General features: G+C 41.9%; 1 protein-coding gene and 1 non-coding gene across 2 annotated transcripts in view; one reads left to right on the plus strand and one right to left on the minus strand.

Annotated features, from left to right (window-relative positions):
* Nucleotides 1-2,490: 2,490 nt before the first annotated feature.
* Nucleotides 2,491-2,564, minus strand: TRNAN-GUU (transfer RNA asparagine (anticodon GUU)). The gene has a single exon. It is a non-coding gene; the product is annotated as a tRNA-Asn (tRNA).
* Nucleotides 2,565-23,015: 20,451 nt separating this feature from the next.
* The window catches only part of MAPRE2 (microtubule associated protein RP/EB family member 2), an 83,687-nt gene continuing 81,419 nt past the window's right edge, over nucleotides 23,016-25,283 (plus strand). The window contains exon 1 of the mRNA XM_068395966.1: nucleotides 23,016-23,034. The gene's annotated coding sequence lies outside the window, so the exon portion shown is untranslated. The remainder of the gene's footprint in view (nucleotides 23,035-25,283) is intronic.

Below are 25,283 nucleotides of genomic sequence, written 5' to 3' on the forward strand. Positions count from 1 at the left end.
ATCTGATCAGCAGCTGCTGCCCTGAAGAGGGGACAATGCTCCACAGTGGTCTGGTAAAGATGCCTGACGGTGGTGAAGAGGAGGAGGAGGGGTGGTAGAGAAGATGAAAACATGGCAAAGTTTGTGGGGAAAGCCTTGATGTTCCTGGTTGAATGCCTCCTCAGTCCCAGAAGATCCCGTGTCTTGTGCTGAAGAGCTTTGCATTCATCCAGCTTCACTCCACTGAAACTTGAATGACCCCACATTCTAAATGTATCATATTTAAAGTCTAGGAACAGTTCTAATGCTTTACAGGAACCTCATCTTCAACCCAGTCTCTCTGAGAATGGCTCACCATGTTACTTTTCCACCTTCTGTGAGGAAGCCAGTAGTATTTCTTCAGCAAGGCAATTTCATATATTGAGTACATAATTTACTCAAATTTACTCTTTTTTTCCAGAAGGGATAAAATTAGTAGGGTCCTAACACTGGGTGATCTACCATACACATAAATGACAAGCTTTCAGGTTAATCTGATTACCTATGCCAAAACACATAAAAATAACAGGTTGCCAGAAAATACAAATCCCGCATAAATTTGACAGGTGAGAAGGGAGGAAGGATGTAACATGCAGGTCTATCAGCTATAAGCTTCAGACACCTAAGGTGTTCTCATCTAGTAAATCTTGATAGAAATGTTGAAGCCAGCAAGGAAAAAACTGTCATTTCACCACATGGTTTGGTTATGCAACATCTAGTGTGAAATGGCCGAGTATCTTCTCAGGCTACTCCTTCCAGAGGAATTTTATTAGAATAGGCTTTGATCTGATAACCATTTTATGTATTAATACTGGGTTGAATATATAGTAGTAACAATCTCTTCAGCCATTTTGAATCACACTGGAAGCAAAGCATGTCAAGATTTATCAAAGGAAAACAATTTGTTTTGTTTGGCTTTACAATATTCAGACTAAGTAGAAATGCTGTGAGTAAACTCATTCTTGAAGCTTCACTGCAATATGGCACTTGAAACTAACCTTGGATCCCATGACTCATCTCTGCTGGGAATATGGCATCCCTTGATGAGCTTACGATTCTGAATCCAAGAATATTTGCAAGTCAGAGGCAAACACCCTGACTAAGAGGCAAAACTGAAGCAATAGATGAATACCTCTCTTGATTTCCATCAGAGTTCTTCATGTGTGATATTAGTTCAGAAGACATTGTCTTGCAGGAGTACCTGCAAATGCAAATATTGTTTGGCAGTGTTTTGGTCTTGTGGATTTGATGGCCAAATAAATACATTTCCAAATACCTGCAAATATTTTTGGCTTTGCTTTGTAAAATTGGCAACAGCTCATTGGCAGATGGCATGAGCACATCCTTAGTATTAATAGACCTATACACAAAAGGAGAACAGGTGACTTGTTTGTAATTAAGCTAATAACAGAGGCAGCAGAGAGCTCCTATCTTATCAGGATTACTGCTTAAACGCTAACTAGTAGACGGCACCAACAGAGCAAATAGTTGCCTTGGTGTTAGATGCTCACACAGCATCACGTGCTGTGAGGTTTCCCTGGAGTGGTCAGTGGCCAGGGCAGGATGTGCCACTCATGCAGTTCTGTTCTGCTTCAACAGGTTAGTATGGAGGTCTGCTGCAAAGCTAAATAATGTAGTTATTACCAAACAATTGGATATTTAAAAAACCTGACACAAAGTGTGCACTACATACAGACTAAGCCTTACAACTGTTTGTTTATTTTTTTTCTGCAAACTTCTACATCTTTTTCCTGCAGCTCAAGTTCTCAGCCATTAGTAACTTCAGTAACTGCTTACAATTGGTTCTGTTCTACTTCTTTCAACTCCATTAACCCTTTAACTCCCTCATGAGCTTCGTTGTCAACCATTATCATGAGAGATATTTACAAAAAAAAAGCAGGAAATTTAGAGATAGGAGAAACTAGACGTTGGCAATTGGTTGTGAAGATCTTCACATCTCTTGAGCAAGCCACAGGAAATCTGCTAGGAATATAGATTTCTGTAGGGGAAGCAAGGGTTGCAAGGTGCAGCTGAAGACAGTCTGGGGAATGTCAGAGGAAAACTGCATTTGCTGAGGTTTCAAACAGCAGCTCTAGGCTGGCTGTCTCTTGAAGTGTAGATTAAGTCATTCCAGATGAAGACAAAAAACTCTATTAAGAAAACAAAAGGTCTGGGCTTTCAGCCATCTTGGGGTGGTTGTTTTTGTGCCTGGAAAGAACCCCACACCCATTCACTGCTGCCTCCTCGGCAGCTTCTTTCCTTCTCATATGTAGTCCCTCTTCTGACATTTTTCACATTCTTTATCTGTGTGTTGTGTTGTCTCTCCCCTGTAGCTGCATCCTGACTTCAGTCACAAAATTGGCAGCAATGCTTGTCTCCTTCCTTTGCCAGGGCGGGGCCTGGGTAGCCTCCTCTTTTTATAGTATCATAGAATTGTTTGTTTGGGTTCTAAAGGACGTAGAAGGGGCCAGCCGTCCCTGGGTGGGCTCGAACCACCAACCTTTCGGTTAACAGCCGAACGCGCTAACCGATTGCGCCACAGAGACCGGCCCTTAATGCTGATGGGCACCTGTTATGACCTGGTCGCAACTAGTTCATAAATCCCTTGGAGTAAATTAAGGTGAAACGACACCAAATAACTGGTATGAAATTAAGAACAATTTATTAATACAGGGAAAGTGGCATGGTTGTAAGTGTCTTGGGTTTCTAAAGATTGCTGCCAAAAGAGAGAGGGAAGAGGGAAAAGAGAAAGAGGATAGAGATTATGAGAGAGAAGGAAAGAGATATCACCACCCTGGGATCCAGCGATGTAAGTTGTTCGTAGTGTTGGTAAGTTGCTTGCAGAGTTGCTCCTTTGGTAAACCGCTTACAGGATCGGTCCTCAGGTGGCGGGCGGGAGCACGTGCCAGCATCCCAAGTGAGAAGGTCTAAATACTTTAGGTCATTTGCATGGGAGATAGGAGAGGGTGGTAACATCCCTCTTGTCTCCCCCCCTCTGCTCGCTTCCCATGCTAATTGGGACGCCTGCGCTTTGCAGTCTTAGATTGTTCTCGAAATGAGTCGGTGGTCCCCCAAGGGGTGTCTGGTGGTCGTGATCGCCTATTTGTGGTGTCCGCTGTATGACCCCGCTTCTGCACAAGCGTGGCTGAGGCCTTGCAAAGTTGTTGCACATGTAGGCTGGTCCCAAGGAAAAGATACCATCCCGCTTCCGCAGGACTTATCTCTTCCTCCAGCCAGAGTTGTAAATCACAACAATTGAGGCACAGCAGGGGTATTGTTCTGTTCCCAAGACCCTTATCTCTTGCCAGACTTTCAGGCCTCCGTAGTATGCATACCCTCCTCCAGCCAGAGTTGTCAAACAAGTTGTTTAAGGCATACAAACTCTGTCCGTCACAGCACCTTGCTGACGTGGGCTCCTGCCTGTGACTGCCTGTGATGCCTAAACGCTGACTCTAAACCCCTCTTCTACCAGGCAGAGTCTTGGCCTCTGTTTGACAGCGAACCCCTGTATCCCAGGCTGATGGTGGGTGCAGGAGGGAAGGCCCGGCACCAGGAGAGGGGTACGGCAGGGATTTGGGGCTGAGCCTCACCCCATGCAGCCTTACCCAGCCGTGCAGTGGGGCCAGAAAACGCTGTACCTTACCAAGAGGAGTGAGAAGAAGCCTCTGCGTTCAGGGCTTGAACACAGTGCTTTGTCAAACCGAGAGCTTTTGACCCAGGTGGCTGTGGAGAGAGAAGCAACTGTGCAACAAAACGGGGCTAAAACTCAGTCTAAGTTTTCCCCTGAACCTGCAGTGTTAGCAGCCAGGCGAATTCTGTACTTTAAAATTTATGCCTTGCTAAATATGAGCGGATTTTGAGAAGCTCTTGCAGCCGTCCTTGCTCAGGAAAGCAAATGTGTTTTTAAGGCTTGCCTTTTCATAGTAATAGCTGGCAAAAGCAAGATGACATCAAGGGAGATGGATACGACTGAAGAGCCTTCTCAGTGAGAACTAACCTACTAGCCCCTTGCTTGCAGCTGCGTACTCACCTCTCCTAGTTTTGACTGCTAAAATACGATCTGGTCAACAAAGCTTTAGCAATTTCATCTGGTTATAATGACAAAAAGTGTGGTTGCTCTTACAGCAGCATAATGCCGTGTTTGCTATTAGGGCAATAATAAAGTAGTTTTGGCAGGTAGTGCAGGTGTGCCCTTATAGTTGTAAGAGGTGTTGGTGATATTCAGAAAATAATATTTTTTAATATTTTTTTTGCATGTGCGGGGTTTATTAGGAGTGAATCCCAGGCACTGAGCACTTTCTCTTTTCATCTTATTAGCTAGCTGCTACAGATCAGACCGTACTCAGTTTCACCATTTCATGTTTTAGTATTAGGCTATAGTTACTACTAGCTAAAACAGCAGATCCTTTAAAAGTTAAAGCATCTCAGGTATCTTCCCAGTCCTGTATTTCTAAACAGAACGTGGTTTCAAGCCCCATCCGAGGAAGTGCATCAGCACAGAGTTGAGTGCGCTAAGCACAACACACTAGTGCTCGTATCTTAGAATCATAGAATCATAGAATGGTTTGGGTTGGAAGGGACCTTAAAGAGCATCTAGTTCCAACCCCCCTGCCACAGGCAGGGACACCTTTCGCTAGACCAGGTTGCTCAAAGCCCCATCCAACCTGGCCTTGAACACTGCCAGGGAGGGGGCATCCACAGCTTCTCTGGGCAACCTGTTCCAGTGTCTCACTACCCTCACAGTAAAGAATTTCTTCCTAATATCTAATCTAAATCTACCCTCTTTCAGTTTAAAACCATTCCCCCTTGTCCTGCCACTACTTGCCCTTGTAAAAGTCTTGATTTCTGGTTTTGCCAGTCTGCTGTGATATTCCTCTTCCCTTCTCCCACACCTCTGGATTCCCCCACTATGCCTGGGGAACATCAACTCAAAATAAGTGAGAACTCAACCAAGGATGTTGGAGATGATCTGTTTCGTCAGTCATTGCTGAAGCGGATGCTGTGCGCATCTCTGCCAGAGGACCTCACAGTGGTAGGAAAGAAAATGAGCTTGTCTCTATTTCTCCCATCTCGGCATTTAAATAGAACTGCTTTCTTTGCTCTTGCATGCTATGTTTAATCTGTGAACTCGCCAAGATGTTATCTTTTTCCCAGAATCATCAGACTTTCTTTAAAGGGTGAAATGGTTTTATTGCCCTTGGAGAACGCTGCAGAACTTTTGCATTCATGTATAGTAGAGCATGAGATTACAGACTTTCAGCCACAGAAAGGGACATGGGTATCTGTCCTTTAAATATGGATTTTTAAAGTAAAAGATGCTTTATCTTGCCTGCAGAGGTACAGAAGCAATGAAAAGTGAATGCTGTAGTTTATTAAGCAAAATTTCTTGTTGTAATGAAGGTGGCTTTTTTCCTCCATCTGACACGTTGATACATATATTTTAAAGAGCAGTTAGCATTTTCAGACAGAAATGGCCTGGTACTGTGCAAAGGAATGAAAGTTCTTCTTGTAATACTTCTTAAAGTTAAGATTTGGCCCAGATCACTAATTCTCAAGAAAATACCTCAACTCTTCATATCAAGATGGAACAATCACTTCAGCTTAAATAGAGGAAATGTTGGGCATAATAGCCGTTACTTGCACAGATCTTGTTAACAAGAACATAATTTCCTAATCGCTCCCTTGAAAGCAAACCCAGATGATAGAAGCATAGTTGAGCTCCTGCCAAACACCTCAAGAACTCCAATTTCACACCCAAGCTCCTGCAGCAGTGCCAGGATAACCTCAACTGTTCACTGGAAAAAAAACCCAAACCTTAAGCACTACGCTTATGGTTCCTTATACTTGTATTTTTAAATACAAAAACTATCAGTTGTGATAGTACAAAACCTTGAGTAAGAAACAAGGGTGCAGACAACTAGATGTATTTGTATTTCATGCCAAGGCAATATATAACCCTGCAGGCAATATTACCTTAGAGGCAACATATTAGTCCGTCTCCCCATCCTCTTGAATTAGGCCTCAAGAAAAAAGAAACTAGACCTGTTTTTTTTAAGATGTAGAGTAGTTAGAGGACAAAGGAACAGAATCTAGTTTTTATTGGTGGCGGCCTGTCGACAGCAAAGGCGTGTGTGTAATTTAATGAGGCATGCAAAGGGCTTTGATCTTGCATCATCTTCATGATGTAAGTGGTGAAAGCAGGAGCCTTCAGTGGTGGTGGAGGCCCTTGATAGGTTGCAGTGATGTAAACAGCAATTGCTGCAAGTCCATAGATGTGTTGGGTTTCAATATAATGCATCTCTAATACAAATAAACACTAAAAGCTGTTAGACTTCCCCCAAGTTGTTACAGCAGTGCTTTTAAAAAGCAAACAACAAAGCAAGCTCACCCACTGAATGTTTCTAGACCATGTTGTAGGAAATGCAAATACTAGAGACAACTTTAATGTTATTTATTTACATTTTTCCCACTAGCTTGTGAAACTATCAACTAGTTATCTACTGTTTTTAAACAGAGCACATGACAAGTTGACAGAATTATTATATTGCTGTAGCAAAGTTTTTTATAGGCTCTCTGAGTTTCTGAGTGGGATGAAGGGTGGAGCTAGTCATTTAGCCACACCCATGGTGAGGTTTATAAAAGGAAGTTTTCTTAGGGAAGCTCTTTTCTACCAGCCTATGACAACTGGTGGTTTTATTTAACAAGGTTTTATCTTTTAAAAAAAAAAAAAATTTCTACTATGTCAAGGCCTCATAAAGGTTCCCATAGTGGGGATGCTCCTCTAAATGCGTCTTTGAAACAGCGAGGTGCGGTAAGTCATGGAGTCTGCTTTACTACTTTAGTTCATTTTTACACATGATATTTCTATGACAGAGAGCTGAGTATTACTGTAGTTTCCAAGGTATGTGTTTTCTGTGCCTTGTACAATTGGAGTTTTGTTCTCTATAGTTTTGTACTCCTATAAAACTAGCTCAAATGGAGAAAAAACAACCTTAAAAAAAACATCCCCAAACTTCTTAGAGTTTGCAGAGGTTGCTATTTGTCATAGGGTGGTCAGGTTTTTAAGACTGATGACTTTGAGGGCTAATTTGCACCACCTCTCCACATCACTAAAGTTAATGTGGCTGTTGTAATTGTGCTGCTGTTCATAAGTCACTCTAATATTAATTTCCCAAGCATACAAACAGAAGATATGCCATGCTTTATTCCACAATTGCTGTGACTTAGTCATGAGTTTTTGATACACCCAGGAATCCTGCCATAACTTTTGGTTTATACTGTATTTCTGTTTCCTTATGTACACATGCAAATAATTGCTTATGAGTTGTTCTGTTCAGCAGAGGTCTCGTGAGTTACTGTGAATGTCTCTAAATGAAATTAGTTGCTATAAAGGTTTGTTTGCTATTGAACACAGGTGTTCATGTTTGTACAATAATTCTGTAGACGGGTCTGTATCAGTTTACAAGCTGACTGTGTGAAATCTTTCATAATCAACTGAATTCAAATGCATTGTATGGAAAAGTTATCAACAACAATGTAGGGTATGTAGCGTGGATGTGTCAAGAATACTAGTCAGCATAAAAAATACCGATCTCATTACACTTGTTACCTAGCTCTGGACTTATTGCTGCTGTGATGGTAAAGCAGAAATGTAAGGAATTGGAAAGAGGGGAATAAGCCTTGAAAATACTTTTTAGGAGCTCTGAGAAAATGGAAGGAAGTCTGGACTTCTTTGAAAACTTAATAAGCAACCAGAGACAAGTATCTTAAAAGTTAACTTTTTCCTCTAGTTACTTTATCTATACATAACTAGATTGGAGAAGAATAGTAAGTTTTCTCTTGTGAGCCTTCAATGTAGAAGGAGTAGAAGTCACTATTATTTTTTTTTATTCATGGCACCCAAAACATGGGAAGTATTTGAGGGTCACTAGTCTACTAGTTGTTCTCCAGATATACTAATATAACTACCACATGTTATAAAAATAAACAGAGTAATGGTTTCCACAAAACTGGTGGTGTTGATGGGATCTCTTTTTCAAGCTGTAAGCAAAACTGTGAATTAATGTAGCTAGCAAAAAGATGACTGATGGCCTCTTGGGCAAAACGGTATGACGTAAGTTGAAGAGGCTGTCAGAGTATTTTGGTTTTGTGTGATTAGTAGACATGAGAAAATAAATGCATCTTGCGTTTGAATAGACACATTTTCCACCTTGGTAATGCTGTGGTTTTTCTTTGGAGCTTTTGCTGTCACTATTAAACTTGTAAGATGCTTAACTTGAGCAGTGTGGTCACTTCTGCTTTTTACCATGTGTTTTTACTGATATGTCACAAATTCTGGCTGTGCTGGATTGTGGTGAAAGGAGTCGTGTTTGACAGCGTAGCCGTCCCCTGCAAGGGAGTCCCCTTGGCTTTATCCACTGCCATTCTTCCGGGAGCTTGACATGCTGCAGTCAGATGGTTCATAGGTATTTTTAAGTGCATTGCATTCATTTTAAGTGCCTGATGTAGACCAAACTGTTAAAAAATATTTGTTGTTATCTGTTGTTGTATTAGTACAGTAAATGGGAGAGATGAAGGAGGAGGAAAATACTGGCAGTGAATCTTAGATGTCTCTGCTCTTGGATACATTTGAATGGGTTTTCTGAATCAGGGAGAAAGTTTGAGCTTTTTCAAGTGGGTACGGTAGAGTTGCTTACTTTTTGACATCACTGTATAGCTTGACATGCGTTTGTAAATTTGGTCACCCCACTAAGCAGGGATTAAAGTGACTTCTGTCAGTTTGTGAATTGAAAAGCAATATTCATGGACTAAAATCCTTATCCAGGGTAATTCTGACACTAACCTTCTATTCAGCACAAATGAGTTAAGGGACACCAACTGTCCTATGGCTGATGACATTATATTTGATAAATTTAGATAAATCTTCAAAAACTACTTTTGAGTAGCCAAACTACAAGCTTAAGGGTGCCATTTTCCTGTCCTGATTGTGATTTTTGGAGCCACATATGTACTAAATGCAGAAAGTCCACAAAGATGATTTCTTGGTGGCGAACTGAGTAATTAACAGGCAGATGGACAACAACAATCTTGGTAACTTATTTCTTCAAGGTGGTGTATGAAGACTGACACTAACAGTTGGATTACTCTGACGTGGTATAGTGTTAGTCCCTTCACATTTAAATACTTTTGCTATGAGAAGATTCAAGCACAAAACTTCAGCATATTTGGGTGGATGCTAAAATTAAGTCTTGCTCTGGGTTCTCTCTCCTTAATTCATGCATGGCAACACAAGTGCGTTCAGAGCTGAGCTGGGGGAGGGATGTGGGGTGGCTTGCAGGTTTAGCTGGGGTGGATGTGGAGGTGGAGGGGTGGTCGAAGGGAAGGGGCTGACATGGGTGGCTTGAGGGGGTCCAAGGGAAGGAGGGAAGTTCCCAGGAGGATGAAGAAGGCAGAGTAGAAGGAGAGAGGCCCCGTCACAGCAACAGCTTCTGAGTGTTGGCCCAGCCTTTAAGCCTCGCTGGCCCTGCACAGTCTTCAGTGTCTCTCCTCCTTTCCCATCATTTCTTCTGCCACCATTAAGAAAGTGAGTTTTCTGACTTCAGGATGAGGAGGGAAATGCATTTTTCTCTACATTCCTGGATCCGCCCAAGTCAGTTTTACCTGTACCGCTGAGAAGACCTGAGCTGACCCTGCGTAGCTGGGTGTCTTAACTGCTTTATGAATCAGCACACTGCTATGGATTCTCCTGTTCAGCTGTCATTTATTTAGATTGTGGGATCCTGAAATCAGAGGGGTTTTACAGATCCTAAAATCCCTGCAGTTTCTTTAACATGACTGGATTTCCTTAAATAATGTTTTTTCTCAGGGCAGTGCTGTCAGCGGAAAAAGTCAGCTGGCTTTTGCTGCCCTAGTTTAGTTGAAGTCAAACAAAGTTGCTGAGCTTAAACAGTAAGTCTTGTAGACTTGAGTTTTTTCAGTTGTTGTCCACCTGACAGTCATGCATATAGGCAACAATTTCCATCACGAGGAAGAAGCCTGAAGTTCAGCTCCTTTGTGCAAGCTGGAAGGAGAGTCAGAAAGAACGCGGTATACAATGAAAGCTCTCCTTAGATAACTGAGATCTAAATAACAAACTGAGAAAAAAATATAACTACCAGTCAGGTGTCACTTGGCCTGAGACAACATTTTTGAGGTGTGTTTGTAAGATGCTTGAAGGCCACATCAAGTAAAGGATGTGATTAGTGTCTTGTGTATGACTTACTTTAGGATGATGTATCATCTCTGCTGCAGCAATAATCCTTCACTGGGATGCAGAGACTACAGACGACATGTGATCATGCTAGAAAACCAGATAGAGAAATCCTACGATGGGCTTGTCAAACGACAGGGAACTTATTATGTAGCTGTGGAATGGAGCAACAAGAAACGTTTGTCTGACCGATGGCAGTGATATCTCTTCTTTTCCTCTGAAAGGAACATGTAGCTACTGGTACAGTTTCTGTCCATTAAAACAATGTGGCACAGAGGAGTTGATGCTGCTTTGTTACAGCATTCACTGTGTGCTACTGCAAGAAATTCGAAGTGCTGACTTACCGCTCTTTGACCGCAAAGATCTTATTCCAGGTTTTATTGAATTCAGTGATACACAATAAGACATGAATAAAACGTGTTATACAGTAGCCGAAATGCATCCATTTAAATCCACTAAGATTATTGGTACAGGGTATAAAGCCTCTGAATTATTTCCTCTATATGTCCCACTGTGCAGTGTGGTGTTTATGTATTTTTTTCGTGATGACCAGTTTACATTTGATAACTCAGTTCTAAAATATGAAATTTCAGGAAAACCTTTGCTCAGAGCAATGTCTGAGGTAAAACTGAATGGTATTTCTGCCTTTCTCATAGCCCTGAGTGTACAGGCTGGTCCTGGGAGGTGCTGGTGAGCCTGCTCAGAAGTAATTGATGGGAGCTGGGTATCAGCCTGTGTGCTTGCGAAGTGCTGCAGCGGGGCCTGGAGCTGGCCTGAGCTTTAGGGGGGAACGACCCACTGTTTTCTATTACATGAACGTAAGTGAAGTGTTAGAGACTTGCAGCCCACAAAGCTGATTTTATTAGAACATAAAAATACATGTTAGAAGAAAAAGCACTTACCAATAGGAGAGATAGCTCGTAGGTGAGATTAAAGCGCTTTAATAATATATACCTTCCATGCCCGATGTATCCTGTGCAGTAGGGTCCTTTCCTCCTATCTTTTCTAGTTCTCTAATTTTTTGGCTTCTGAAGTTGAAGAATTTCTGCACTGTCCCCAGGAGAGTTTATTTTCACTTCTTGCTGGGCTTGCCTTTTTGTTCAAGTCCCTAGCATGAGCCCAGTACTTTGCTTGGGCATCTCCTGTTGTCCATTTGTGCGTCACATTGACCATGGAGGGGTTTCACTCTCAGCTTGCCCCATGGCGTGCACCCACATCTAAGCCCCACAACAGTCAAATAAATAGCTCTGTGTGTGTGTATAAACATACAAACTCTCTTTGAGTTGGATCCTCTTGCTGTGTTACCAGATGCCTTTCCATTGGTATCAAGCAGAGACAAGCCCTCCTCTCCTGGGACACGGACTGCCAAAACATGTGCCTCTATTCCAAATTAACAAATCAACTGTAAAAGAAGCAGCAACTTGTGTTTCTGAATTTATTGCATTCTTGGTGTCAGAAAAAGGTTACGCTGGCTTGCATGTCCTGTTTTCTTGTGTAGAATAGTAGGGGAAAGAACACAGCGCTTCAAACAAGAAAAGGTTGTAAGCATCTGTACTGACTAAGGAAAGCAGGAGAATTTCTGGCACTAAAAAATAGTGCACTTCGCAGTGTAACATCGTGTCACTTGGTTAAAGTAGAGACCGCTTCAGCTGTATTATTCTTGACACATCTCGTATGTCAAAATATATTATCTCGGTCATTTTCATATTCTGGAAATTAAACTTCAACATCAATTTGTCATTGAAAAGGAGTAGAAAAGCTGAACCCTGTCAGCCTTCTCTGGGATACAGCACTTTCTCAAAACCGACACATTACACTGAGGAAGAACAGAATAACGCTGAAGTAAAATGATGTGTTTGTGCTCTCAACAGGCAAAAGACATTTAGTTTGATAAGCTGCCAAACAGTGTCATTTGAGCGTTGCAAAGACTTTCAGCTGTCTTGCGTATGCTAACTAAATAACTGGGTGAATTAGAATTTGTCCCTGTGAATATTTCACCAGAATTGACCTTGCCTGATCTGGTTAATTCAAGCTCAAGTGCAGCTTGTTGCAATCTTCTAATAACATTTTGGACCAAGACTGCATTTCTCTGAGCATCCTACCCAATGCTGAAGTGAAGCACTGTGTTTGCAGAAGCGTAGCAGGGCTCTCCTCTCAGCTGCCTCCCAGCTTGCTGCGGGAGATGCTGCCCTGCTCTGTTGACTCATGTGAAGGTGTGGCATGTTTTGACCAGGAATGGAAGGGCGTAAGAGAGTTGCAGCAGAGTGCAGCAAAGCCTGAGACAGGCCCTGCAGGGAAACCAATCTTATGGGAAAGCGTAGGTTGAATCTTGCATTTTTGCTAAGTGAGTTAACAAGCAAGCTGACTACCAAAAAGGGAGAAAAATTGGACTTATACCACGAGCATACATAAACTGCTCACTGGATTGTGAGAAACAGACCTGCTTCCAGCTGATGTTGGATGCTTCAGCTGCGGACGCTATCCAGCTGCTCATTCGTTCCACAAGTTACTACTTTGATTCACCTTGGGCATGTTCAGTTCAGTAATATCTTGTTACAGGGACTTCTGATAGCTGACTAATCTTGCTGAAAAGAGAAGGGCTTTGTTAAATGAGTGCATGCTTGGGAAATAAGGATTTCACTTGCAGAAGTTTTATTTAGAGCCCCAAAACACATGTTCACCTTTCTAACATGTCTTTTATATCTAGCACTGTTTATTAAAGCAGTTGTGCACGAAAATATCTGATAGTTGCCATCTTGGGAGCCCTGAATGCAAAGAGACTGAGTTTACGCAAGACAGGAGGTGTGCCAAGTGCTCTTTCAGGCTCAGTTGAAGGATACTCTGGTAACTCCCAAGAAAAACAGCTACTAGGAGGATGCTGCTACAGAAAGTGCTATGGTTTGAAGAAAGCTTATCTAGCACCATTAACGGGGGCTAGGTTGTCTAGGGCAGATTGCACGTGCCTGAGAAGAAACAGTAAGACTGGTTCTTCTGCACAGGATTTGCTGTACTGGCAGGTTTATGAAAGAGGAAAAGAAAAACTAAAAACCAAACACCAAAACTGCCAGAGTTTTGCTTCCCAATCTAAGCTAAAAGGCTTTGTCTTCCAGATGTGAAAAATCGGCCAGTATAGAAGTTTAGTCAACTATGAGGGAAATAGTGTGCATGTAAATGGCAAATCACTTCGAAGTATCTGTTTCTCCAGTTAAGTGGTGACTCTTCTTCCTTAGTTTGGGCAGCAAACAGAAAACATGGGTGTCTGGGAAAGGCAGTGAGAGAAGTATCTACACTTATATTGTTTATACCACAGAAATTATTTTAGTGCTCCTCCAAATCGGTACTTACAGCAGTGTGCTGAAGGAAAAACTTTCCAGAGCAGAATGTTGAGGAAGTTTAAATTCAATCTGATACTGTAGAATAACTTGAAAACTTCCCAATTAGCTTTTTTCTAATGAGCAGAAGTGATGCACATGCCTTCAGGTTAGTACACTGGTTCACTTTGTTCCATGTCTCTTGTCTCCAGAACAACATAAAGAAATAATAAGTCTTGTTAGCTCTGCATTGCAGCCTCTTGGAGGAAATACCACAGCTCACAAATGCAGCCCAGAAACTTCTGGTTTGGTAGACTTCAAATACAAACTATCCTTTCAGAACAAAGCAACGTTAACTTGTGAGGTTGAAGTTTGACAGCCAACCTTTTGAACCCCCTCCCATATAACTTGCTTTAATTCTGTAGTATCATGGAGTACCTAAATGAGATAACAAGCTGTCACTCTTATCTCGCACACTAGAATGTATTCCTTCAACTTGAAGCTCACAAGCTGTGATCAGGTGGCAATGTTGTTATAACTGAAGGAGTAAAAGGTATTTATGCAGCTTCCAAATACAGTCCTGCTTTGAAGAACTCCCCAATGACACTCTTCGTTTCCCTTAATATAAAGTAGAGATCCCTTTCTAGTTTCCAGCTTTATAAACACTCAGGATCCAAAAACCTCTGTTGGCTCAGTGCTCCTTTTGTGTCAAATACACAGATTCTGGAATTTTTGTTCTACTAATTACTTGTATGGAGTCATTACTGCAATGCAAGTGTCCTCAAGCTTCGGTGCATTTTAGCTTTCCCATTTTTCAGGCAGGATGCAAGGCTGCCCCCAGTTTGATAGACATTTTACAATTGCAAGCTTCTGATCCTTACAGAGAATATAGGTAGCTATTATATTTGTCAGTAAAGTTTTACTTCTCTTAGTGATCAGAGCTACTGTCATCTGAGTAGGGTAACCAAATCAGTGCTCACGCTTGTGAAACATAAATAAATACCAAATAGCATTTCTCTGCCTACTCCCCCAAGGAATCCAATCCTACCAACACACACAGATAATGTTACCTGTGCCAAACACAGCAATCACTGACTGCTTTCAGTCAACATACATGCAGAAGAGTGTGAAATAATGGTGTGCCATTCCTCCACCTTGTAGATGAGCATGGTTGAAGGACTGACTCAAAATGCCAGATACTAAAGGGTATCTGCCCCTCAGCAGTTCGGAGAAGGCTTAAAACATGCTCCTCCAGAGAGTTTCATGACCACCTGGCTGTGATTATGTCATTGGGACCACCTGACCACTTTTCTCCACTGATTAAGAAATGTAAAAGATTAACATAGTCCTTTCAGCAGAGACTGGCACCCAGGGATGTTTGTTGCACTGTGGGTCTATGGAAAAGTGACTCTTACATGCCACCTAGGAAAACTGGATGGCTGGGATTGATTAGGTGAAAATGAGAGAGGAAAACACTCAAACTTTTTTGGCTTTTGGTTTATGACTCAGAGCACATGTGGTGATCTGTGCAGTAGAAATGAGGTGATGCTACACCCTTCACTGTATCTTCAGCTGTCATGTGAGCACCTTATCTAATCAGAAGTTCACAGAACATTTCTACAAAATATAGCCTTATGGCCTTTGTAGGTTTGTACATCTGTAATTGACTGCAAGTAATCCATTCTGCTCACACAAGAGAGGAGTCCAAGAACTCTATCATCTGCTTCACCAGTGCTGTAAACAACAAAATTTTGGTTTTTAGATTTATATATTGGATATTATGTATTATAAATATATTTATGTATTATATACTTAGATTCTTAAGGACTGAAATAAAAATCAAGATACCAGACTTTAGCTGTTTTTACCATTGCCACAGATACTGGAATCTATCTTTACGTCCTTGAGTTAATCCCATTTTCCTGTTCAGCAGCTTGAGGCAGAGAAAGATATGCCAGAACTGTCAAAAGGGCTGAGATGGCAGTCCAGTACCCTAACTAGGCCTCTCTTTCCTGGGTAAGACAAGCAGGCAACGAGCAGCCTGCAGTTATGATACTTTCACATGGAATCATTGGATGATACAGACTGAAAGAGATCATTTTGTCCAACCCCTGTTCAAAGCCGTACCAAACAGATCAGATTGCTCAGGAACTTCTTGGGCTCTGAATGTCTCAAAGACATTCAGACTTCCCAGCCTCCCTGGACCAAATGTTCAACCGCCCTCATGATGAAAACACATGTTCCTAACATGTAATCAGGATTTGCCCTGTTGAAACTTGCCCATTGCCTCTTGCAATGTCAATGTGTGCCCTTGAGAAATGCTGGCTCCATCTTCTTTACACCCTCCCTAGGTAGCTGTGGGCTGCAATGATACATCTCCCCACACCCTAAGCCTTCTCTTCTTCAGGCTGGACAAACCCAACTCTCAGCCTCTCCTGCATCATGTGCTCCAGTTCCATAATCATCTTGGTATAGTAGACTGGGCTCTAGTATGTTTATCCCTGGTTTGTGGCTCCCCAGTATACAGGTACTTCACTTTCGCAAGCCCTGAATACAGGGGAATAATTACTGTCCTGGATCTGCAAACCCAGCCCAGTGTAGGGTTGCCCTTCTCTACTGCAAGGGCATACGGCTGAGTGTTTTCCAACTTCTTGTCCACCAAGACCACCAGGTCTTTTTTCTCTGAAGTTGGTCTCCAGCCAACGGACACCCAGCAAGGTCATTCTCTCCCAGGGGCAAGAATTTGCATGCTTGCTTTCCAGGCATGTCCTTGCTTCTTTCCTGGTCTGAGATAGACATAGATAGTGAATGTTGCACTGTTTTAGAGATTATTTTTACTTTTTAAAGAAAGCTACTGAATTCTGTAACTTAGCAAAGATCACTGGTCATTAAGCTAGACAATTTGCAGGCACAGCTGTGTGCTCATAGCAGAGCAGTGTGTTAGAACAGAGGGTTGGTAGGAACATTTATCTCCTTCCACATGGCCATCCAACTGATTTTTCCTAAATATTCTCTGATATGCTTTGTTTTCTTCACTCACTGTAAAGAGAGATCTGAAAAACTAATTCTACAATAGAGGGGCATTCAGCCCGTCTAATCTCAAGCACCCTAACAGAGCTACCTGTGTTTTTCTCAGGCATATATAAAAGCGTAAGGGTTGCAGTGAAGGGTGCCGTTTAAATGTTAAGTTACTTCTTGAGTTTAAGCATGTCTTTTAAAGCTTTTAAACCAACTCATTGTTCTAAGTATTTTTCTGGTCCTGAAGCTGGTACGTTTTAGATCTCTAAAGCTATTCTGAGGGTCCCGCAGTTTGCTGCAACTGCCCATGTAACTCTTCTATGGAAGTTATCTTTTGGGGCACTTCTTATCATGCTTGTTCGGCAGGCTTGTTTTCAAAGAATGTCAGCCTGGGTAATTCAACATGTTATTATGCCATCAGAACTCTTCATGTTAAACTTCAGGTTTTGCTGTCTTAGAAGAACTTCAGCAAATGTCTTGGGTCAGAACACAGACACAGGTTTTTGGGTTTTGACCTCTGAATGTGTACTTTCATGCTTTTTCCCTGATCCTTCTTTTTAATTATAAGTTGCTGATTAGCCTATAAAAGTTCAGCTACAAAATTAAGCCTAAAGCTGGGCACAGGAAGTGAAAAATGTACTGGAAACTGGTGGTGGGATGACTTGGTCCGAAGCAGTTGCTGCTAGCTGTCCTCCACATGTCTCTTACTCCTTCCATGTTGAACAGGGAAAAGCTGATGTGTGTTCTGCCATATCTCTTTGTACCCAACTAGTCTCTAGACCATATCTGAGGAGTTCATGTCTGCGTTTAAAGCTTAATATTCCAGCCCACTCAGTGGAGTTGTTCCCTGTACCCATTTTTTGCCAGTAATACCAGCCAGTGAGATCCTGCCTTCCCAGTTGTGCCAACCCAACTGTTGATGGGGCCATGCTGTGTACTGAAACAGGGAACTGCCCCAGATCTCTTTTTTTAAATCTGAAAAAAAAAGGTAACTTTGAAATTAGATCCCTTTCTGCATGCGCTTCATAGCAGATTGGATTCCAGAGTTGTTCCAGCAAAACTGAGGGGCAGCCCAGAGATATAAATAAGCAGCAAACAGTTAAGGCTGGAATGCCTTAAGGCAATATTATTGCCAAATTCTTCATAATGTGAAACTTTAGTCAGTGCTGGCTTTTCTTGCCACAGCATAACTTTGTTTAAAAAGAAACGTGTTAAGTGATTTTAGTGTATGAAACAAAGCAGAAACCTGATCAACTCTAGTTATTCTTAAACCAAGTGCATTCAGTAAAATGGTATAATGCCTACCAGAAAAACACATCAAAATGCATAATAAATAACTACCTACAGAAGTACATCAGTAGTAAACTGCAGTCATATGTGCAAACCAGAGACAGGTGCTGAACAAAATTGGTGATTGTATTAGATGTAGAAGGCAACAGGTGTAGGCACTGACAATACGGGTAGAATAGATTTTTAGATAGTGTGATAGAAATTGAAATACAGACATCAATGACTCTGAACTAAAATTTAAACAAAAGGATGCTTCAAATTGAAGGAAGACTGTTTTCTCAAAAAGAAGCAAAGAGATAATTTTTTTTTGGTTGAAGTGGAGCTAAGTGTAACGTGGCAGCCTGCTGATAAATACAAAGAATGATAAATACACATTCTCATCTGTTTGTCCTATTAGGTCTGACACCTACTGCTTGATATACTGGTTTAGCTTTGCTTGGCATGCCAAAAATAAAGTTTGCCAAATCTGTCACACTAACTAAAATGACATGAACTGAGCTCTGTTGCACCCTTTTGGAGTTGGAAGATAATTACTGCATCCCAAAGTTACTGGATAGGAAGGCAGGGAAGATATTTGTTAATAGGAGGAGGGCAGGTAGTCTGCCGCAAAAAGGTAGGCGTCACACTGCAGTTGGCTGGAGGTTTGAACCCAGCATATTGTCTTCAAGGCCCTTGGATCTTGGAAACTCCAATTTACAAAAGGTTGAGGAGGGATGGGAGAGGACAACAGAAATGACAGAAGTTGGTTTACGGGTCTATAGGGAGAAAAATCTAGTGGCTTCCCAAGCAGGGTAGAAGTCATCTCTCTGAGGAGGGATGCATGTTCTTTCCTACTAAGTTGTTAAGTAGGACATGCTCGGATTTACTTTATATGTAAATGACTAAAAAAAGATCGGTTGGTTCGTAAATGAGAAGGAGGGAACAGAGTTTTATAAGAAGTCTCTAAGACCTTTTTCATGTCAATAGGTGACTTGAAATTGGAGCACTGACAGAGAAGCAGAATGGCTGGGACAAAGCCATGTTCAAAATGGCAAGAGCAAAAGAGATGGGAAGCTCTGTCATGTGCTCAGTAGCAGCATCTCGCAACTTCTGGGACTGCCTCCCTTATGAAGCACTCCAGGTCAAACTAGGGCATTTGCCACAGGTTTGGAGTGGAGATAGTACTAAACTCAGCTCTGTTACTTGATTTTGTTGCTTTGAGTCTTTGTCTCTGTGCCTTCCACGTACTGCTGCAGAGCCCAGCCCTGAGTAGGTGCAGAGGACTTACCCAGGACCAGTGAGACAGCACAGGGCTGGGCTGTTAGTTAACAGTAAGTTGAGAAATCTGCCCAACTGCTAAGTCTATGGAGGGGGTTTGTTTTGGTTTTTGTGATTCATGCACAGCTCATAAAAATAGCAGTTCTTTCCTTTGACGCTGGAAGCCTTAATCATTCAGTTCATCTTTTCAACAGGAAAGCATATATGTAAATAGTGATATACACTGTTTTCTGATTTACACTCTGAGTTTGTCCATTTCTGTAATTTGTCAAGTTATTCTCCACTCAGTAAATGCCTGGATAGCAGCCACAATTGGTTTGCTTGAATTCTTTCGGTTACTAAAAATAAGTCGGTTTTGAAGTTGTTTTCTATAACTGCTGAGGATATTTGAAGCAATAATAGGTGGCTGGAAGCCTATACTGCAAATTGTTTTCATGCAATATCACATTCCCAGCCCTTGGTGGGGGGGAGTAAAAAAGATCTGCGCAGTATGGTAGCAAGCATCCAGTCCACTGAGACACAGTAGCAGAAGACAGGGCTCTGCGCCCACATGGGACATACAGCTCCCTGAAACAAAGTTTTGAAAATACGTTGTCAAATGTACTAGAAGGCATTTGATTTAAATCACCTTAATAACATTCTGTTCTAACTTTTTCTCCTTGGTCCTTCAAACTGACAGCTATGTGTATTGCTTTTCGTAGTATAACTATATGATGAGCTTCTAGAAGATGTTGTGTTTGTTTTCTGCAGATTGCCTTTGCTTTACTGCCTTTTGTCACTTAGTTGCTTGGCTTTTTGGCTTGCTTTCTCACATCCCTCTTGCTCAATTCTTGTTTTGTTTGTTTTTTTCTTTTTTCAGTCAGTATTCATTCAGAATTAAATCAATGTTTTACAGCATTTCAAGGAATATTGTCATAGAAGCTCCTTCTGTATCAGTTTATGTGAGTAGGTTCAACAGGCAACTAAGTCTGATCCCCTCTGGCTGGGCTTGGCCTCCTGACTGTTGCTCTAGCAGGTTGACAGGAGTTGTTGCCGGAGTGAACTGTAGGAGAGGGATAACTGAGTGCACTGTGTGAATAGTCATCAGCTATTAGTAAAATCTGCCCAATTTTGCTAACAATATTTTCTAATAAATATTGGCCTGTTTCCGCAGCACAGTCCCCCCATCAGGGGAACACATACAGGGACCTTGCAACTATGTGTAACTTTAAAACGTTGAACAAATCATAATTTCCTATCTTGAAAAATGCATAATCCTTTTTTCTTACCTGTTCCACTATGTGGCATTTTCTGAGATTCCTCTTCAAATTGTTCTTAAAGAAATATAATTTTTTGCCTGTTTTAAGGTCTTTTCCTTTTTCCAGATCTTCTAGATCTTTATCCTCTTGCTTTTTACCCCTTGACCTTTTTCTTATGTTTACCAGTGTGGAAGGAGTAAGTTCTTTAAATGTCTTTGCAGGTGACCCTTTAGGAGATGGGAACCTATTTTAAAACCAATGCAGCCTCTGTGTATTGGGGAATTCAGAGGAATTGAATTGTGCTTGCTGGTTTATGTAGAGCGGTGATATGCCAGTGTCTGCAGCTGAGATCTGTGCATGGCCTGGCACATAGGGGGAGGAAACATGGCATCTTTTCCTCCCCGTTGTTTTCATTGCACACTCTTATCCCTCCACCCTTCCAAAGAAGACTCCAGCTCCCTGTCATTGTTACCTTCCTCACACCCACTAACTAGGACCTCCACTGCATTCCTTTGTCCACCTAAATTAAATTCCACCTTAATGATCCGATATTTCCTACCACTCCCTTGTCTGGGTGCTGCTCCAGCATCTCAAGCCAGAAGTACAGGTCGAGGTGTTGGCATGGCTTACAGAGCAGGTGGAGACCTGGCAGTGCTACTGCAGGCAGCAGCAAGCACCAATTATCTCATCTGGCCATAGCCATCACACTGCTCCGTGTAGCTCAGGTAAGTACCTGTATGCAGGCAAAAAGTCAGGAGCTGTTTCTGAGATGTACCTCTTTGGCTTGACCTGTACAAGTATCATCATCATCAATTTCCAAGCTTTAGGAACCTCTGCTATGAGGACTTCTCATTTTCCTTTAAGAGTATATGAATGAAGTTCAGTGTGGTGGTGTTACACAAATCCCTCTCAGACAGCGGTCTACATACTGAACATAATTAAATGGTTATCTCTGTCTTCAATATGCCATAAATATCACTCGCTTCAGAAAGCATAGAGTGGAAAATATTCCATGAGCAAATGAAGTCTCGCATTTCTAAGGGAGTTACCCTGTCTCTCCACTGCTGTTGCCTGTTAGAAGTTCTGGTCAACACCTTCTGATGCAAGATTACTTCTTCTAACCATCATCTTTAGAGTTTCCCATTCGTACAAGTTATTGGAGTAGTGCTGTTAGATCCCAGATGAAGTTCAGGGGAGTCTACTTGAGCAAAAGCCAACATACCATGATGGCTTTGCTGTTCCTTTGCCAATAGGATGCCTGAGGTTTGTCAGCTGTGCTGGAATCACTTTCCACATTAAACAAATGGAAGAAAAAAAAGAGTACATTGAAAAGCAAAGCTTAAGAGACTTGGAGAGATTCAAAGAAATGAAACAATAACATGTTTAATAGTTAATTCCCATTCTGGTTTGGCTTTAAGGTAGCTTCAGCCTTCTAGTCTGCTAGCAGCCTTCCTAAGTTCTCTGCCAGGATGAGTCACAGCTCCTGGAGCTGGGATCCAGTCCTTCACACAAACCATCTTTAAAGGTCTGTTTACCTTTCTCAGACGATAATGAATTGGAGTGAGAATTGCTTTTTGTTTTCCTCCTCTTAAAACAAGGTTTATGGAGAACATAAATTCACCTGTGGGAGCTTCTTGCATCCCTCAGTCCTGATGCAATCCAAGCACCCCTGGGATCCTGTTTGGTGTAGTTTCATGCTGTTATGCAGAGATAGATGCCTTTGGAATACCCCTCCCTGCTGGGCTGTCTCAACTAGTTGACTAGGAATGCAAAACAAGCAATAACCAGAGCCCTGGTCTGACTGTAAACCATTATTTACCTGCTAGGAATGATATTTCCTGCTGACTGAGAAGGCAAATTAAGAAACTTAGCCACGTAACCCTAGTATGTAATTCATGGCACAAATTGAAACCCGTATATGGCTGCTCCTGCTTATGTTTCTCTAGCCTGTAATGTAGCACTTGAGAGAATGGATGTGAGGACAAATCTAGCAATTGTAGGCAATTGGATCTAGGAACACAGAAGGGAATGGGCCTTAATGTGGCTGCTACAAGTGGGCAGCATCATGACTTCATTGCTAAGTGAGGCACTTCAAAGGATTGACAGCATTTTTGTGTTGCATTGGCAAAACCATAGGCTTTCCTGGGTATCAGTTCTTGTGTTTCTCAACGGTAGATATTTTTTTTCCTCTGAAAAGCTGTTCAGGCAAGTGCAGCAAGGCTCCATTTGCATGGCACAGTGGTCATAACTGATTGCCTGTGCTCAGAAGAAGCGTGGTCAAATGAAGAAACAGCAATGTGCCTGGCAATTATGAATAAACTCTGAATGCAGCACTGCACAAGGGACCTCATAGATTTGCTGCTATATCAGAGGGACATCTGATTGTTGTGCAGATCTGTTAGACACAGAATCATTGTGAACACAGCTGAACTGGGGTATTGTAATCAAGGACTTCTCCTCTTGTTTCATTTTTAGCATACGGCTATTGCATCACTGTCCAACCGATACAGACAAAGACCATTCAGTGAGTGTTTTGGGTTTTTTTCCCCTGTTTGCTTGTTGAACTAAAGGTTTTCATGTTTTCTTTCCAGTACCAAATTGCTGCAAGGAATAGTTCAAGCCGGCAACCAGGGCAAGTGTTTGGATGCTCAAAGTAAGTATGTTTGTGTGCTTGTATGTGTTTGTTACAGTGCCAGTGACTGAGGAAGTACCCAAGAACTTGTGTTTGATGTCTGTAAGGCAGTAGCTAGATAAGCTTGGTATAAGTAATAAGTGATGTTCCTTTGCAACATTTTTGTGTAATTAATAGATTCAAGTCGTCAGGAATTATTCGTGAAACAGAAATGATGAAAGCTAAAGTAGATGCCACAGACTTTTTTGGACATCATTTGGTTTTTAACTGGAGTAAGAAGAAAATGTTGGCAGAAAGGAATAAAAAAAGGAAGACTAAATGTGGACAATGAATCTAACTGCTCTTCTTCTCTTTGGGAGCTTTGGGAAATCATATTCTTGCTGCTGTTTTGTTTTGTTAAATGTTAGCACTTCTGTACATTATTAGTGCTGCTTTTGTAATGTTAAGTGGAAGAAGAGCAAACTACACGTAACACCATTGTACCGGATTAGTAATTAATGTCAGATAAAATTTGCGAGGTCCTGTCCCTTTTTTAATCCCCAACTATAGGAGTTTAAATCCCATCCCACCCGGGTTGGATGTTAACTTAAACTGTCCAAAACAGTTAACTTAAACTGGCACCTGTGAAATCCGGGCAGGGAGTCACCTGCGGAGAGTGGCGAGACCAAGGACAGGAGGTGACAGGCGGCCCACGAGGTGGCAATGTTTGGAAAGCCTTGGGAAAGGATGTGCCTGGAACGGGTCCGGGCTGCCTGCGCCTGCCATCGCTTGCTCCCCTTGTCTCATTGCTGCTGCATCTGTGCTATTAAACACGAAATCTTCACTGTTGCTAAAATGGAGCATAGGATAGCTGGTAATAAACCTCCTGTCTGACAGATTCACTACTGACAGTGCTCACTGTGCTGTGCTGGATACTGTATGTGCCTTTTCCCTTAGCAAGGAACGTGCTGCAGCATTTGTGGTTTGCAATACAGTGTGGGGTTTCTTCATTCATAGCTGGTGCTGAGAATGTGTGTAGCACTAAAATGATGCTAGGGCAGTGTAATGAAGAACTTCGATTTTAAAACATACCACTGCATTCCTGCTAATGCTTGAAAAGCTCTTACAGTGCATAAATGCTAACTTTGGATGTAGGGGACATGTCAAGTTTGTGGTGATACTTTGTGCTTTGTAGCTAAAAGTGAAAAGGTTTGTCTGAGCTATTTTAAAGACTTGTTTCACAGTGAAACTAGAGGTTTGCTCCAAGTTATTTAATGCCCTGAAAAAAAACACTTAAATGTATTTCCAGAAAAATTTCTCCAGATACATGATAGACATGAGAAATTATTCAGGGTAAGTTCTATAGGAAATATAAGACTTGCCTGTGTTCACTGGCACAGAGGCAGGTAAGAAGTGACTGACACTGGAAGACGGAGAGTTAAAAGAGGAGCCACAAAGTTCAGATTCATCAGGCTGCAAGAGAAGTTACTTTCACAGCAATTAGAAGATGTGCAGGGCTCAAGTGCACCTGGAGATTCTCAGGAGAAAAACAGTCTATAATTTAAAGCTGAAAGAGGCTTGTATGCCTCAAGGATGAAGCAATAGCTCTAGAGAACAAGAGGCATCTTGAAAGCAAGAACTAGGAGAATGTAAAACATCCTCCCCCTGTGGACACACTCCTTCCCATGAAGGTGTTGCAGATGGAAGTGCAGTGGGGCAATGCCCTGTGCTGAGCCATGGTGGGTTTCATCTGTCGCTTTCTGCTCTTGCACAGAGTAGGTGCTGCTGCTTAAAGTCAAGCTTCGTCACTGTGGTTATACTGGCGTTGTCACAAGTACTTTGAAACAACAGGAAATTTAAAGAAAACTGTGTGCATTGAGATAGTGCGCAGCCACAAAATGGACATTTCTAAAAGCAGAGGGCATCCTACCTGTCTAATAGAAATTTATCTGACATGTGCAGGTTTCCTGCAATGAGTAACCCTCTCTGAGAAGCAACAGACAGCTTTCCAGTGTATTCCCCGTGGATTGCTGCTTACTATGTAGCCTTTCCTCTCCAAATCCCTTAGTCCTTATGGCCTATTATATGTCAAAATAAAGATCTAACTATCAGCCTCCTAACGCCAGAGATTCATTATATTGCTAGAGAATTAGCTGAGCTATTACAATTGTAGAAGCCAAATCCATGTAACATGCTATTATGTACTAGTCTCCACTCGGGAAACCTTCCGGTCGGGTTTTGGTGCCTTTGAGCCTGACAAATGGGCATACTTTTTCATGGCATTAAGTTAT

The sequence above is a fragment of the Nyctibius grandis genome, chromosome 3 (genome assembly GCF_013368605.1).
Source record: "Nyctibius grandis isolate bNycGra1 chromosome 3, bNycGra1.pri, whole genome shotgun sequence".
Lineage (NCBI taxonomy): Eukaryota > Metazoa > Chordata > Aves > Nyctibiiformes > Nyctibiidae > Nyctibius > Nyctibius grandis.